The 17846-nt window shown below is 43.1% G+C and overlaps 1 pseudogene; it reads left to right on the top strand.

The window, feature by feature from the left end:
• Positions 1-4562: 4562 nt before the first annotated feature.
• LOC142440443 (5-azacytidine-induced protein 2-like) lies at positions 4563-6085 on the top strand (annotated as a pseudogene).
• The last annotated feature ends 11761 nt before the right edge of the window (positions 6086-17846 follow it).

The following is a 17846-nucleotide window of genomic DNA, read 5'->3' as shown; positions in this document are numbered from 1 at the left end:
TTTGAAAAGGTAAACAGCTTAGAAGATGTCTGTGGAAACACATCCGGCTTTGTGCCAACCTGTTGGGTAAGCAGCGTATTTCATCTATGCTGGGCCCTGCACATCCTTGGCCCTTGGCACACGGGAGACAGCCAGTCCAGGATGGTGGCTGCTTTTGTGGGCGTATTAAGTGGCACAGAAGTGTTTTTGCGATATTCATCAGGGCCTGCTTTAAATGAAAATAAAATGGATAGACTGCAGCAATCTGGAAGGGCACAGGCCCACTACTGGTAAGCTGCAAGCAGTTTCCTTTCCTCTAGTAACCAAAGCACTGCATCTTGGAGCATCTGAAAGAGCAGACGAACTGGAATCACTGCTGAAAGAGAACGTTGAACAGGATTCCCCCAGGACCACTGGCATCTAGCTGATTGATAAGATCCCCAGCGTGCATGTCCTGGGGGTGTTACTGTTGGGCTCATCCAGTTGACTTCAATTCGCCGTGGCCCCGGCGACAGAGTACAACTGTCCCAGAGGTTTCTTAGGCTGCAGCTTTGAGTGAAATGCCCTCTCCGGTCTTTTCTCCATTGGAGTCCATGGTGGGCTTAGTCCCCTGGGATTTTGTTAATTGCTGGAGTGCTGTAGCCACGTGTCACCAAGATTTCCTCTCAGGGTGTAGTACCGCTCTTTTCAGTTTTAAAGCTAAAGAACAGATCATGTAATTTACATTCATTTATACTCAGATCCTCTGTTTCAGGTCAAGAAGGATAGTGTGTTGTTATTATGCACTACCATTGTATCACAATGGAATGGAATGCTGCTGGGCCATGCGATTGGTCCCCCTGATGGCTTGCAGATCAGACCGTTGTGAACTACAGGGTTCCTACTGGTTGATTTTCCAAAGTTGATCGCCAGGCCTTTCTTCTCAGCCTTAGTCTGTGTGGCACTTACACAACTGCATGCCAACTTAATATAGCAGAGTGTAGGGGAGGAGCATAGCCTGTCAGTCAGGCCAGAGCCTGATGAGGACTCCTTCTGGGCGGGGCCTTCTCCTAAGGAGGGTCCTGGGAACCCCCTCTCCCTTTCTCTGCCATTCTTTTCATGCCTGTCAGTCATACTGCGCCCTGTGCCAGTTCTCTGATGCTTCCACGGCCACTTAATCCAGAAGACTATTCACCCACTGGCCTGTGAGCTTCCTGTATTTCGCAACATTGCTTGTGTCAGTGAGAGTCTGAAGAGGGATTTCTAAACTAGTGTCGGACTTCTGGACTTGATCTGGCGTGGGCTGGGACATTTTCCTGATATAGAACTACTTCTTGATAGTAAGTTCTCTCTTACCCAGAGATGAGTGTCGCTGGATTTGTTGCTCTAGTCACCGGCCTAACACCGTGTGAACGCTCCACTGCAAGCTGCTTAGCCTCACAGCGACACACACGCCTCCACTGAAAGCTGGATGGTGGCTACACGTGAAGTGCCCTGACTGGGGCCTGAACTTGGGCCTCCTGTACAGAGGGAAAGAATTTTACCACGGAATCATCACTACCAACAGATTAGGTAACTAAATGTGTTAGTCCACTTGAATTTCTTGTCAATCAACCCCGCTTGCCGAAGGTCAATGGAGAAGAGATCCAAGGCTGGGGCATCGTAACAAGCTAAGAGCCGTGGTTAGGGATGGAGAGGCCGTGGAGGAGGAAGAACTCCTTCCTGATGGGGTCCTTCCTCATCATTACTCCGTTTTAAAAGTTCTTTGCTTTTCTAGGTGCGTTGGCTTTGAAGCCGTCCTGATAGGCATGAGGAAGGCTCAGAAGGTACAGGTGTGGGCCTGAGGAGGAGTATGGTAGGTTCCCAGATGAGTGAGCCTGAGTCACACCCCAGGCCGCCTTTAGTCACACAGAGCCAGTGCCCCAGTTTTGTAACACCACCCTGATCTGCGTACAATTGGTTTATTACTAGCCTGGCTGAGGATGGCCACAGTGCCTGACAACTTTCCAGAGACCTCGTCACCCCAGCAGTGAGGGAGCCTCACAAAGTGGGCTCCGCAGGCTGATCCACCCCTTAATCAGGAGGCACCACTTCTAATTCCATGTCCACTGGGAGAGGAGGAAGCCAAGAGGGGTGGCTGGCAATGTTGCCTCTTCCCCTGACCACAAGAAATCTTGTATCCCCAACCAGGTGGACTGCATTCTGTTGTCCTGGCTCAAGCCAGAGCCGCTGTGATTGGGATAAGGCATGCCCCCACGGATGTGCCCCCCACCCCCCACAGAGCTCCTGTGAATAAATCCCAAGGACTCATGTAATACAATAGAAGACAAAATCGGATGGCTTAGTTACTTTCTGAGAATTGTTTCCTTCTTTTAAAAACATGAGGACCAGGTCTAAGCTGAGTGGCCTTGGGTGGCATCTGAGTAATGAAAGGCAGATTTGGGTTTTAAAAGTGTAAGGTTTCAGATGCCAGGCTACTGCCTTGGCCAGTATCAAAGGGGGGGGGGAGAGCATGAATGTTTATAATTAAAGGAAAATAAACAAAATGTTCTCATTCCTGTACTTTATCACGGATGCCAAGGTCAGCAAACCCTGGTGTTTTCCCACGAGGGGGTGACATGGTTCCAAGGATCAAGGTCTTGCTGGAAATGGAGGGGCCTCACCTATGGGGCCTATTCTGATCCTTCAGTGGGTTCAAGCAGGGGACTCTCTGGTGCCCAACCCATTTCCTATAGAACGAATTAAGGAAATTGAGGCAGGAAAGTTGGGCAGGGTTGGCATGACTTCACCTTACCATTTTAGGTTCAGGGCCCTCCCTCAAGGTGTGGCCTGTACAAAAAGTGGACCCACCGCTCTGCCACCAAAACTGGCACACCCAGCATGTCTCACCTACACACCAGCGAGTGACCTACATTAATCAGCCAGCAAGTTTTATGAGCAGCTCCTGTGGACAAGACACAGCGAAGAGCCGAGAGAGCAAAGAAAACATGGTTTAGGGCTCCTGTAAGTGGCACGAGGGAAGTGAGACCCATGCTCATGAGAAGTCCCACAAGCAACTGCAGGAGGGTTGTAGGTAGGGAGTGAGAAGGATGGCAGGAAGTGGAGCTTGAACTGGGATTTGAGAGGTGAACAGAATTCAACGGGAGCTCCAGAAGATGGGAGAGTTCTTTAGCTAGGGCGAGGCAATGGAACAGGTAAAAAATGTATAAGGTACACACTGTGGAGAACATGGACACTCTAGGTGGTTAGCCTCTCATGGGAAATGAAGCGGGAACATCCTCCCCCCCCACCCCGACCCACTACCTCGAGTAGATTCAGACCCATAGCAATCCTATAGGACAGAGTAGAACAGTTTCTTTGGATTTTGGAGACTGTAAATCTTTACAGAAGCAGGAGCTTCATATTTTTTTCTCACAGAGTGGCTGGTGGGATTGAACTGCTGACCTGTGGTTAACAGCCCAATGCTGAAATTAGTGTACTGCCAGGGTTCCTTAACATGGTAAAGGCAGGCTTAAATCAACCTTTGAACGTACTTCGAAGTGAGGCTAGGTTTAGGACTGAGTCAAGAGAGGAACCATTAAACGTTTTGCTGAAGAGGGTCAGGTTAAATTAAATGTCCCCCAGTCATCTGCCAGTGTGTTCTACTGTGGCGGTTTGCCTAGTGCCATGACATTGGATGCGGCACCATCAGTCTTTCAAATACCAGCAGGGTCACCCGTGGTGAACAGGTTTCCGTGCAGTTTCCAGACTAAGACAAACTAGGAAGAACGTCCCAACAAGCTACTACTAAGAGTTAGCAAGTAAGCACTCACTAGGAGATATTTTCTGATCTTGTGCTTCTGCTGAGCCCCTTAAATGGGAAGATATTCATAATACAGATGGACTCGAACAGTGGACCGCAGCATTCCAATGGTGGCATTCCCAAGAGGAAAATGGACAGGTCTGGGTAATGTTGGACGTGGGTCACCATAAGTAGTACCCAACTCAAGAGCAACTGAAAACAACAGGACACTTAGAGCTTACTATGTGCCAGGAATAGGGACTACACAGCAATTGAACTGACGACATCTGTGGGAGAAGCTCAATCTCAACAGTTAAAAGTAGATAGGGGCTGACCGTGAAACAGGTCATCAATTGCAAATATGTAAGTTTAGGGTGAAGCTGAAGAAAATTAGAATTAGTCCCCAAGAGCCACCTGCATTTGGAGACCATCTCAAGAGCAGATTTGACACTTGGAACACGAATGACACAAGACCTTGTGAGCTGGGGGAGGACATCAAGACCATCAATCATGAAGAAGTCAAAAGGTCATTAAAAAGACAGGAAAGGAAGAAAAGATCACAGTGAATGACAGAAGACACTCTGAAATTAGAGGGCAGCTAAAGCAAATGGGAGAAATGATGAAGTCAAAGAGCTGGATTGAAAAATGTAAAGGGCAGCTCAAGAAGAATAAGTGAAATATAAAGAAATGTGCTGCAGTAGAGGCAAAGAAATGGAGATCCTTCTTGGTTGGGGATGCAGCAGTGTCTTTCCATGTCCAAATACTAGAGAACCAAACCTCAGCCAACTGGGGGCAGCACTGCATATCCTGACGTGGGGCTGTCATGAATACATCGGTAGAACATAATATCTGCATCCAGCATCATGAAAAGGCACACAGGAGAGATACAGTGAGTCCAGTCTCAATATATTCACGAGATGAGTCTGTTGCTTTACCTTTTCCCCTTGTCACTGCATATGAAGACATTGAAAATGACTGAGGGGTTCAGAGGAAGAGAGCACTTTGATGAAGAACAGAATACGATTTTTGGAAGAAAAGCTGATAGTGCAAATAGATGAAGAGACAGTTTCTATGAGATGAAACCAATAAGGTCGATCATGCATCTCAAGAAGTCTGCATTGAAAGAGATAATTTGAGAACAAATTGAATAAAATGAATAAAGACAACTCTGAATCTTTGAAGATATTGGCCGTACAGCTACAATCTGAAGAAGTAGAACTCCTCCAGCTAAGGCGAGAGGTGGAAACTCAGCAGGTGATGGATTTAAATCCACCTGGGAGGTAGAAAAGTCGGGTGGTGACCTGAAGATCCCTGGGTTGGAACAAGAGCTGGAACTGATGAAGAAATAATGCAGGGATCTCAAAATAGAGCTACAAAAATACAAACAAGTGGACCAGTCTCCAGGTGACAATCTGAAGAAGAGAGATCTCCAGAGACTAAGCATTTCAAGTGATAATATGCAGCACACATACTGGGAACTGAAGAAAGGAGTGTTTAATTGACACCCAGTGAGTCAAGTACAAGCCAGACTAGCTAGAAAACGGAAAATTCCAACTGCAATCAAGAATGCGTCAACCAGGGAGCAGTATAGCACCGATGAAACACACAATATTCCTCTGGTTCTTTGAGGTTTCTTTTCCCCCCACTATCATGACCCCAGTCCTGCCTTTCATTGTGGGCTAGATCTGAACTTGTACACTGGTACAGATAAGAGCTCACAACACGTGGAATACAGGTCAGATAAACCCTTCAGGAATAAAAATGGCAGTAGCGAAACCAGGAGGGTAGGAAGAAGGTGGGGGAAAGAGGGCAAGAAGGGGGAACCAATCACAATGATCAATGCATAACACCACCACCCCTACCCACCCCCAGGGACAAACAACAGACACATGGGTGAAGGGAGACAGCGATTGGTGTAAAATACGAAAAGAATAATCATTTATCATTTATCAAGGGGTCACAGGGTGGGAGGCGGAGAGGGAGGGGGAAAAAGAGGAGCTGATACCAAAGGCTCAAATAGAAAGTAAATGTTTAGAACATGATTATGGCAAGATACATATAAATATGCTTGATACAATTGATGTATGGAATGTTATAAGAGCTGTAAGGTCCCCCGATAAAATCATCTTAAAATAAATTTTTAAAAAGCGTGTGTTCCAGTAGAGTACATTGAAGACCTTGGGAGAGAGAGCACAAATTGCACTTGACAATTTTTACCGCAACACACATAAGATGTCACTCTCTTTCCCCGAATGGCTAAACGCTTTCTCATACATGTTCCTCTTTACCAGACGAAACGAAGATTTAACCGGAGAAAGCAATTCTCTGAAGAGGGACAGTTCATGAGAGAGCCATTCCTAGTGATGGTACACATTTTCAGGAACGCAATGCACATGGCAGAAACGCTCTGGACGGTAATTCCTGGGAATTCCCACGGCCACCTAAATCAACTGAAACAGTCTCTGGAGAAATTAGAACCAACACATTTCCTTTACCTAACCTGCCACCACTGCATTACTTAGACCAGCAAAATTAAAACTGCTTTCACAATGATTCACATGGAAAACATTTGATTTGGCCATAAAGATACTATACCTTCCTCAGTAGTTCCTTGAGAAATTATTGAAAGGAGGATTTTGATGAAAATTTTAAAGTTTTAGGCATATATATGTTTTCACATAATATCCTGATATAAAACAATATTTTGCAGTTCCATAATATCAAAGAATCAAGACATATGCTATTAATAAATTATAGAAGTGTTTCAAGGAGACTGTTGTTACCAATGATTACAATTGTGAATTTCAGTCTTTCAGGTAAAGAATGGACTTGATGTTTTCGGATCTAGATTTATAAAGCATGTGATATAACTATATTGCACAGGAGAATAATCAGGGCCGTTATTCTATGAAATTAAAACCATGTAAATTCATTTGTATAAAAGAGTAAAGGGCAATATGAATAAATAATACAGTAAAATATTTTAATGCTTAGGTATTATATCTCTATATGACATTGTGTCTAAAAATCACTTCTTAATAACAATATTGTCATTAAATTTTTTTAATTGTAATTTGATTTCTAGCCTTTAAAGAACCTAATTACTGCAACCAGCATGGTTCCAGTATATCCTGCAAGTCATATTTGAAGAAAAATAAAAAATCATAGTAAAATTATCTTTCTTATGAATAAATTATTGTGAACATATACATCCAGTTAGAGGTAGATATTGTGAACATATACATCCAGTTAGAAGTAGATAAAGAAACAAATATTTTACTCTATAATCTGTCCCTTAAGACATCTACAATAAAAATGTAATATATGTTTATAGCCGTTTGAAGCAATTTTCTCCAAAGGAACGATAGCTGCTTAATAGAACATTTTATAAATGCTAAACTTTGTTTTGAAATGTAAAACAAAGGAAGAAATGTGCAAAGACCTAGAGTTAGAAAGAACACACTCACTGAAAGAACTGAAGGGAAAATTCAAGCCTCAAGTTGCAGTCATGAAGGATTCTATGACTGTACAGGGTAGCTGTACCAAAAATAGCTCAACGTTCCAGCATTTCAGGAGGTGGCATATGAAGCACACACCAGTGGTGCTGAAGGAAGAAGTTCAAGCTCCACTGAAAGCATTAGGCAAAAACAAGGCTCCAGGAATTGATGAAACACCAACTGAAATGTTTCAACAAGCTGATGAAGCACTAGAAGCCCATACTCATTCTATGCCAGGAAGCTTGGGAAACAGCTGCTTGGCCAACTGACTGGAAGAGGTTCGTATTTGTACTCATTCCAAAGAAAGGTAACCCAACAGAATGCTCAGATTATATAACATTGTCATTAATATAACATGCAAATAAAATTTGCTTAAAATCACCCAACAACGGTTGCAGCAGTGCAGTGAGAGGGAGCTGCCAGAGGTTCAGGTCAGATTCCGAAGAGGATGTGGAACAAGGGCGATCCTTGTCGATGTCAGGTGGAACTTGGCTGCAAGGAGAGAACAGCAGAAAGATGCTTGCTTGGGGTTAATTGACTATGCCAAGGCATTCAGCTGCGTGGATTATAACAAACCATGAGAAGAATGGGAATTCCACAACACTTCACTGTTCTAATATGGAATTTGCACATGGATCAAGACGCAGTTGTGTGAACAGAACAAAGGAATATGGCATCATTTCAATTCAGGGATGGTGAGCTTCAGGATGTAGCCTCTCAACCTACTTATTCATAGTGTGTGCTGAGCAAACATCAGAGACGCTGGATTACATGAAAAAGACTGTGATTTTACGATTGGAGGGAGGCTTATTAACACCCTGGACATGCCCATGACACAACTTTGCTTGCTCAAAGTGAGAGAGAAATGAAACATATGAAGAAGGACAAGGAAATGGCACTCTGCACTGAGGGAAGGACAGCGAGGAGAGGAGAAACTTCGAAGGTCGATCTAACACAGCGAGTGAGAGAGGCTGGAAAGTGTTCATTGAGGGAGATGGAACTGGTAGCACCACAGAGCGTGAGTCGGGTCACACACTAGGCAGTAAAGGCAGCAGTTGGGAAGTTCTTGCACTCGGCTTGGTGGGAGGTGTTGAAAGTTTGAACTTAGCTGAAGCAAGAGGAGTGAAAAAGGAAGGATATACCCTTTCATAGTTATTGGGGTGGTAGAGCTTCCTTGTTGAAAGTGTATATGTGTTTATCCAATGAAGCAGTACATTATTCTCTTTAAATACATCTATGAGTGCTTTTTATTATATAGGAAGAAGGAAAAAAAATCACAACTCCCAAAGACTACCATAGTGAACACTTCGACATATTTGTCAGATCATCTTTCTGGCATCATTAACATCATGCTAATCATCCCATGTGTGCAATTTATTCAGCTGCTACATTTAACATTCCAATGTTTATAATTATCAGCATGTAAAATTTATGCTGGGGTTTAAGAATGCTCATAGTCTCTAATAACTTTACAGGACTTGGCTACTCGCTGCTTACTCTTCTTCCTTAATAGCTAACTCTGACTACACTATCTCCTGCCTCTTAAATGTCCCTTTTTTTCTTATATTTTCCAGTTCTCTCCTTGCTGCCCCATTTCAAGTCCGCTTTTCCCAAGGCACAGCCAGGCTTCTCTTTAAATCTTGAAATATCTTTGTGAGGCAAACCCCGGAGGAATTATTTAAAGGTAAAGCTCCCAGAAATTCGGAGGCGCCCGCCGGGCAGACGGAAGACTTCCAACCATCCCCTGTCTCCCTTGGAGGCGCTGGTGACCGATCGCTCCAATCAGAATCAGCTGTGAAGGGGAAGAGAGAAGCAGGAGCATAACATGTACAGATGTTTCCTGGATTTTTCTAGATCAGAGAGTCTCAAAGGGAAGGAACAAAAACATTCTGTCTAGAAAGGAAAAAGAGGTGTTGATTTGTCAACTAAATCACTGGCCCACATTTGGAGAGAGTTCTAATATTATGTAATATTCACCGTGATGTTTCATAAGAATAATTTTGCCCTTCCTTTGATGTGCCGGTCAGTAGCAGCATTTCTCCCTTCCTGTCCCTGCTTATAGCCCAATGAGGTTTCCAAAAAGGGATTTCTTGTCCAATGATCACAAGCTCCCATTGATCCAAGTGTTAGCTGCCTCTGTGTGTGTGATCCCCACAAGACCCCCAGGGGGGGGGGAGTACGGTCATTATGCCTGTGGTACAGAGAGATGACATCACTCGTCCAAAGTCACACAACTTTTAAGTGTCAAAACCTGGATTTCAGCCCAGGTCACCTGATTCCAAAGTCTCTTAAGCATCATATCATCTACATGTTAAGCTACTTCCACATCATAGGTGTCACAAAGAGAATATAGATCAGGAGGGATTTTTTTGTACAGATACGCATGATCTTCAAAGCTCTTTCGACTTGAACACAGAGTATGTTGCTAAATGAAATGTTTTGTAGTTCAACGGTTGGATGACTGCTCTCTTTTCCCAGGAAAACCACTCGTCTTCCCCTAACTGTCCAGGAAATTGCTTAGGACTTTGCCTTAGCAGACAGTCTGGTCTTAGAGATGTCAAGCTTCGAATTCATTTCATATCCATGATCCAGGATGTCAGAGTAAGGACAGTGTGTTCCACTGACTTAATCTAATTAGGACAGTATAGTAACTCCTACTACATGTCTCCTGTGTATAATAAGGAGTCCACACTTCCTTACAACCACAATGTAAAGCAGTTTGAAGTCCACAGGAATTCAGTTCTCGCACTTGCCACTCCATCCTTATAGTAGGCTGAGATGCTGGGGCAGGGAAAGTGTTTAGTTTCCTTTCGGAAAATGGGGAAGGCTTAAAAAATATCTCCAGTTACACTACCAGGGTTTAGAGGAAAGCTCATTTACTGGTATTTAAGGCTCCTGGCTGCAGACATGTCACTGGAGGGGCAGAGTATGTTCCACACCCTTGACACAGTAAGTAGTTCTTATGCTGAAGCCCTGCCTGATATTCACCCTCATGAACTGCTTATCATGAAGTGCAAGCTCAAAAGTCATCTAATTTTAAAAAACAAAACCAAAACTCACTGCCATTGTGTCAATGCCTACTCAAAGTGACATAGGACAGGATAGAACTGTCATTGTGAATTTTTGAGCCTGTAATTGTATCGGGAGTAGAAAACCCTGTCTTTCTTCTGTGGAGTGGCTGATGGTTTTGAACAAGGGGTAGAACCCAAACGCATAACCACTACGTCACCAGGGAGCCATTCACACATCTAGGGTTTATATATATCCCTGTCCCACTTTGGCAATAATATTAATAACTTTTTGAGAGATAATATAAGTAAACTCCATGGGACATTTGGTAATTCTAACAATAGTATTATTAAACTAGTCAATGATATAGGATCTAAGACACTATTGTGATCAGGGGGAGATTTATATATGAAAAAGACTTTTAGTGTTAAATAAGTGGGATGTTTATTTATATATATGAATTACTCAAGTGATTGAGGCCTGTTGAAGAAAACAATGGCGGTCAGCACAGGACACAGAGCTCAGTAACACTCATTCAGTGCAACAGAGCTGTGTCTGCAGAGCTAAGACATGTCTTAAAAATCTAACAAAAATATGGACCTGGCCAGTATATGATAGTCCGAAGTTGCATATTACTGGGCAACCTCAGAAAGTAAGAGGTTTGAACCGAAGTCCAAGGTCTGCCTTGAAAGAAAGAATGAAGTGTACAGTTATACATTAAAATATTAAATTAGACATAATAATAACAAGACTTACCAACTGTAAAGCCCTTGAAAGTGCCCAGACTTCATCTTCAGAATCTCTATAAAATTATTTATCAGACTTTTCCTCCAGAGTTAATTAAGCCTACTTTCTTTTTATTAAAAAATACATCTTCAATATTTTTGGTTTTTTATTACTGTGATTATCAGATGATTATTCAACTCTATTCATTAAAATGTAGAATATTTTAGCTAATCAATAATTTAATAGCATTTTATAGACTAGAAACTAAATCCTTATCTATCAACAACATTTAACAATACTGTGTTCATTATAAAAATTAATTATAAGGCCCCAAACATAAAACCTGCCTATTTATTTTTCATATATAAGAAATAACTACATTAAGAAAGAAATTTATATAAAAGAAGCAGCTCAGCCCAGTCTAACTCAAGTCTATGTGTCAGACGCTATCTAGATCCCCCTCCAGATTCACACAGCTGCCAGTTGATGAAGCAGGAAACAAAGAGAGAAGTGGGGAGATTACAGGCCAGTGGGTGCAGACTGGGGTGAACCCAAGGTCGGCAAGAGCATGGGAGGGCACTGACAGCTCCCAGAGTTCACACACCACATGGACTGCCGACTTCAGAGTTACTTATTGATTTTTGAAAATACAATTCAGTTTCCCTCCCCATCAGTGTATGAAATAACGCCATATCTCAAAATAAGATAATGGGTATATCTCTAACCTGACAATCTTTCTTTTGTCTTTGTTAAGTATGGTTCAATGAGTGTCCTATGCAGCAAATCTCTGCATTGTAACAAGTTCCATTTCTGGAAAGTTTGTTACAAAGAGAATTGTCTTAAGACAGGTTAGCTTTAACCTTAGACACAGCAATATAGTTGAGAGCTTTATTCTTGATCTAATATGAAACGAACTTTATATATGACCATAATATGTTTTAAAAAACCCAAAACAGCTGCTTTCATTCTCTACAGTCCATTGCAAAATAAACACAAATGCCCATCATTGAAACTAGGATTAAGTTGATAATATGGATTTTATAATGGGAGGGGTTCCGAATACTCACGAGAGATCACAAAACTATGACCTGCCAGCCCTAGCATGCTATTGAACGGTGAGAAATGTCTGGTATGGATGAAGGGAAGTAGAGTGGGGTTTTCATTCTTTTTCTGATGACAGCTGATTGCATATTACTTTAATAAAATCACCCAACTGCCTCATTTTCTACGTTTTTAAAAATGAGACTAGATAATTTTTAAGATTCTAAATTATTTCTTTCATTTAATTTACACTGATTTCCTTGTACCAGATTGGATAGTTTTCTCAGAGTTCCTGTTTCTTCCTGCTACCTCACCTTATGGCTTGATTTGGAAATAAGATCATTTCGTAGCCATTTAGTTTAGATGACTTCATCGTGGAATATGGTGGGCCCTGAATCCAATAGGATTGTGTCCTTCGAATAAGAGACACAGCGACAGAGGCATCGGAAGAACGGCATGCGATGGTCGGGGTAGAGACCGCAGTGATGCCCGTACAAGTCACGAAAGGCCGAGGACAGCGAGCAACCCGAGAAATAAAGGCCTGACATGGCGCTTCCTAGGGCCGTCCCAGGGAGCACAGCCCGACCCATGCTTTTGACGTGGGGCTTCTGGCCTCCAGAATTAGGAGAAAATTAATTTCTGTTGTCTTAGATACATTTCAAGTTGTGAAAGCAGCCCTGGGAAAACAAATATTCCTATAAGCTTTCAATGTAAAATAGCTTTCATGGTAAATGGACAAATGAAAATAGAGTTAATGTTTTTAAGATACATCTTGTTTTTGGCATTCCAAATCACTCCGTTGTTTACTGTGGTACCCTCATAACTGAGATGATCATTAGGAATTTAGTTGTTAGTGTTTAGAGAATAATACAGTGTTTGCAGACTTCCTGTTGAACTATGATCTCTAACCTTCTCCCAGCCTCACTGTCCAGACCCACACACCCTCACCATGAACTCCAACAGACCCACGAGGGTCTGTCTATTCACCACTTGAGGACATTTGGGAGATTCCTCTGTATTTCCCTTAGCATGTATCTCTGTATTGCCAATCATGGTGTAGCAATAACTCCCCCACAAAAAATTTGAAAGGGAGAGAGAGCAATCTCAGAATGTTTGTCTTTGTGTGTGTGTGTATCGGTGCCTGTATCAAGTTGAAAGCCTTGACTGAGAGGAACATTGAAATCTCACATTAAAAAAAAAAGACCAACAATTTATGGCTTAAATTAATGAAATTTCTTTTTCCCTCTTTTTTTCCTGGCATTCCATCCTACACCCTGACACTAGATTAATGTTATGCCTAATTTTATACTGTGTTAGGCCATGTAGACTACAGAAACAATCCAGTGACACGTATGTGTAAGAGAGCTTTACAATAAAAGTAGTTCTATATCAGGAGAACATCCCAGCCCATTCCTGAGCAAGTCCACAAGTGTACTACTGGCCCATACGCTTCCCCTTCAGACTCATTCAGCAACAAGCAACGATGCAAATGCTGGAAGGTCACAGGAGGGTGGAAGCATCACAGGGCTCTGGAAGGTCTCTGGAAGGTCACCCAGTGGCTTGCCAGCAGGAGGATGAAGGGGAAGGGAGAGAGAGAGAGAGAGAGAGAGAGAGAGAGAGAGAGAGAGAGAGAGAGAGAGAGAGAGAGAGAGAGAGAGAAGAGAGAAGAGAGAAGAGAGAAGAGAGAAGAGAGAAGAGAGAAGAGAGAAGAGAGAAGAGAGAAGAGAGAAGAGAGAAGAGAGAAGAGAGAAGAGAGAAGAGAGAAGAGAGAAGAGAGAGAGAGTCCCCAGTATCCACCTTATGAAAATGTCATGCTCACCAGGAGGTACCATCCGGCTGTGACCTGATTGACAGATTGACAGGCTAGACTCCACCCATATCTTCTTACGGGTGCCATCTTGGCACACAAAAACCAACTATCATAGACTCTAAGTTTATAGACCTTAATAGCACCCTTGCACTTGTAAGACAAAGGTGAAACACTAGAGATTTTCAGTATTGTGTGTAAGCAAGGTTCTCAGTCTGGCTCTGGGCCTCTTAGACTCCTTCTCAACATTAATCTACTACTCAGATGACTGACTAGCAAGCCACTTTCCCCACATCACACTTGGGCTTTTTTGTTTTTCTTTTCTTGTCCCCATGCCTTTGATTCTCATGCATCTCTGCACCCAAGTAAATTGCTGTCTTCCTCGAGGCCCAAAGAGACACTCCTGACACAATGGTTAGTGCTTGGCTGCTAACCGAGTCCCCCTGACACAGTAGTTAAGTGCTTGGGTTTGAACCCAGTAACCATGGACGAAAGGTGTGTCTGTTTGCTTCCTTAATTAAGGTTTACAGATTTGAAAAGTCTATGGAGCAGGTATCTTCTATAGGGTCACTATGACTCAGGATGTACCTGACTGCAATGGGTAAGGGTTCAAAACTCTGTTTAAGTCCAAACCGAGCTCACACAGTACACATAGGCCTGAATTAATGATGTATTCAGGCGAAGACAAACTGCATTGACCATAGTCAGTTCTAGAGGCCTTTATTGTGGGGGAGGGGAGGTGTGTAATTTGCTGATATTGTCATTGCCAACCTCAAGGAAAAATAAAGATCAGACCTATAAAGATCCTTATAATAAAAGGCAGAAATAATGAAAACTGAAAGAACAAACAAATAAAGATTTCAGGTCCAAACCAACTTACAATGGATTGTTGGAACAAAACCCTGTCGTAACTTGGGCACTACCTGTTCTTTCTTAGGGCCTCGCTCTGCTCTTCACCTCCACCCTTGGCTTCACCCACCTGTCACTGAGCTTCAGTACTGGCAAGAAGGAGAAGCCAACAAGTGCTGAGGACCTACTATGTGCCGGGCGCTGTCTGCGTTTTTATACCCATTCTCCCTTGCAACTCCCTTGGGAGGTAGGCATTACTTTTTTTCCCCCAAACCACTGGGAAACTAGAGGCTAAGTAACCTGTTTAAGTAATTCAGACTGGGAAACTAGAGGCTAAGTAACCTGTTTAAGTAATTCAGAGAGTGAGAAACAGCCAGCATTTGAGCTCAGCAAGCACCATGGCACCACGGGAAGGGTATACAACTGGAAATGAGGAGGTCTCCAGTTAATTAACCTCTCTGAGACTCATTTTTCTTGTTAGAAAAGAAGGGTAATGATGTTCATCTCACAGAAAGGTGTGAATTAACCGAGGACCACGTCTCTGAAAGACGTCATCTGCTGTGGAGCTACTATTTCCCATGGTCCCTAGCACAAGCAGATGCTCAATACGGAGTTATTGCTGGAATGGCTTCTTTCCCTTCTCTTGGGAATTGCAACATCCATTAGTTTATCACGCCCTCTCTCTCTGCTGCTAGGTGATGACTATAAGGTAAGCAATAATAGTCATGCTTGCAGCTTGGAAAAAGAAATGCCGTGATCTGCCACGAATAATTTCCTTTTCCAGAGCGGTCCTATAGCCAGTACTCATGGAACACGTCGCCAGCCTTGACTACTCCCTGTCCTCAGGGGAATCCCGTCTAGTGTCTTGCAGTGTGGGGTAAGTAGTGCTCCCCAGTTCTAATGTGTGGTGTCAGTTTGCTCCTTCTAGAAAAATAACAACTGTCGGGACTCACTGACTGGGTCTCCTCCTCAGAGGACTCCCCTCAATGGTCTGAACCCCCTTGATAGGGTTGGATTATCAGCCTTTCCTCCTCCGATCAGGCCACCAAAAGAAAACACTGTTGGTCATATGCTAAGTCCTCCCCCCGCCCCCCGAAAAGTTCTGTTGCCCCTTTGCTTGATAATGGCAACTGAGCTGTGCTTCTAGCTTATCTCCCCGCACCTTCTGAAAGCTTGTGCATCATAGTCAACATCTTTTATGATCTGAGTTATTGCTCTTTGTTTGGGACCCCGTTGCTGTCAGAGTTTTAGCGTTTCTTCGGGATCCTTGTCCTTCCTTTTACCACTACCCCTCTTTGAAAAACACCAGTTGCTGTGAACTTGACTCCACCGCAGGGGGCCTCGTTTGTGTTAACCTGGCACTGTGCTCCCTGGTTTTCCCTGGTGGATTATTCCGACGCAGACTGCCAGGTCTTTCTGCTGAAGTGACGCTGGGGGATCTTGAACCACCAATTTTTTGGTTATTGTCCAGTGTTAACCGTGCACCACACAGGGACTCCTTACCAAGCTTAGCTCCTTGAAGACACACATTCTCGGTATATGATTTTGATTTTTCTATTTAACCTTTCAAAATTTTCCCAAAGCAGTCAGTCTCCTCTTGCTCTGGTGTATTTAGGGTTCCAAACTCTGAACCTCTATAATTAGAACATCCTTAATTTCTGCTCTGTTTTTATATTTTCTTCCATTTGAAGAGCAACTCAGTGACTTTTAACATTGCTTAATTGTAATTTAATAGCTTGGATCATTTTGTCCCCCTTTGTTTGAAATGAATTTATATATCATTAAAGAACCCAAATCCACTTCGGGTTTGTTTTTCCTTATTTCACAGCCACTCGGACTGCTGTTCAGATCTGAGGATTAAGGAAACTGGGGGTTTCTAAAGCTGTGAGCCTGATTCTTTCTTTTTCTCCTTCTTCCTTTTTAAAACTTTATTTATTTTGGGTTTTAAAGAAAAACATATTAGCTCTCTCTCTCTCACTCACTCTCACTCTCTCACACTCTCACTCTCTCACTCTCTCTCGCTCTCATTCCTTGATCATCAGACCAAGGAACACCTCCATTTGCAAGCTACATTACCTGTGGGACACCTAACCTAAAAAAAAAAAAAAGAAAAACATATTCTATGTAGTTTCACAATCGATCTCATCAAATCAAATCAGTAATAGCATATTTCAAACCCCCCGCCCCAATGTGTTCTGTCTTGTTTTCTTCCTCCTTTCTTTCCCCCCTCCCTCTCTAATTTCCTGTGCCTCCCCTCTCCCCGGCCTCCTTGTAGTCTTCAAAGTGTTACCCTTTGGTGGGAAAACCCCTTTCCCCTCTTTGTTTTACCTTGGATCCTTTTGGTAGGTGCACTTGTTTCTTTTCAGAGGCCCCCTTTCCACCACAACTGGCTTTTAAAAAAATCAAAGTTATTTTTAAAAAAGAATGAATGCAAAACATAAACAGGCATCCGCAGCAGTTTTGCTTACAAAGTCAGTAACAGCTATAGGTTTTATTTTCCTGTTACACATTTCTACTCCATAAGCTGTCTCCATGGTTATTTCTTTATCCAAATAAATCCATTCTACGTATGGCATGCAAGACTTTCTTTCTTTCTGGTCCAATATGCAAGCCTTTTTCCACGCTACTTAGTTGAACTGTTCAGAGTATTAGCCAGTCCCATCGATTCATCATTCCATGTTACATCCATCAACACACACCTCTGTGAGTGGCCATAAAATGGTTTATCAGCTATAAGCAGGCACATCAGTTGTCCTTTCTGAAGATCACCTGCTTTAGAGGTGTCAACGGGAACATAGTCTGCTCTTGACTTCCTGTTACTTCGCTCCTGAGGAAGAGTCAAGGTGGAGTCTCTCCTCTTCTGACTGGTGCTTCTTCCTGTGTACCTTCTCCCTGCACCACCCCGATTACTCCCACCCACTCCAAGAAGCTGCTGTTCCAGCGGCCTGCCTCCCCTTTGCTGTGAGTTGCTGTCCTTCCTGGCCTCTGTACCCTCCCAACACCCTTTTAACTGGAGATGTGACAAGACCAGGGACACTTAATGACTAGATTGCTGATGGACCTGGGGACAACTCTTTGCTGCAGGGGATGGCATGTCTTCTTTGACCCCCAGTCCCCAAACTGCTCGGGGCACTTTCCCAGTTTAAAGTAGATACAGACAAGTGCTTCACCCCTCATG

The sequence above is a fragment of the Tenrec ecaudatus genome, chromosome 1, assembly GCF_050624435.1.
Source record: "Tenrec ecaudatus isolate mTenEca1 chromosome 1, mTenEca1.hap1, whole genome shotgun sequence".
NCBI lineage: Eukaryota > Metazoa > Chordata > Mammalia > Afrosoricida > Tenrecidae > Tenrec > Tenrec ecaudatus.
The sequence above is the reverse complement of the archived record's forward strand: the minus strand, read 5'-3'. Positions and strand labels throughout refer to the sequence as shown.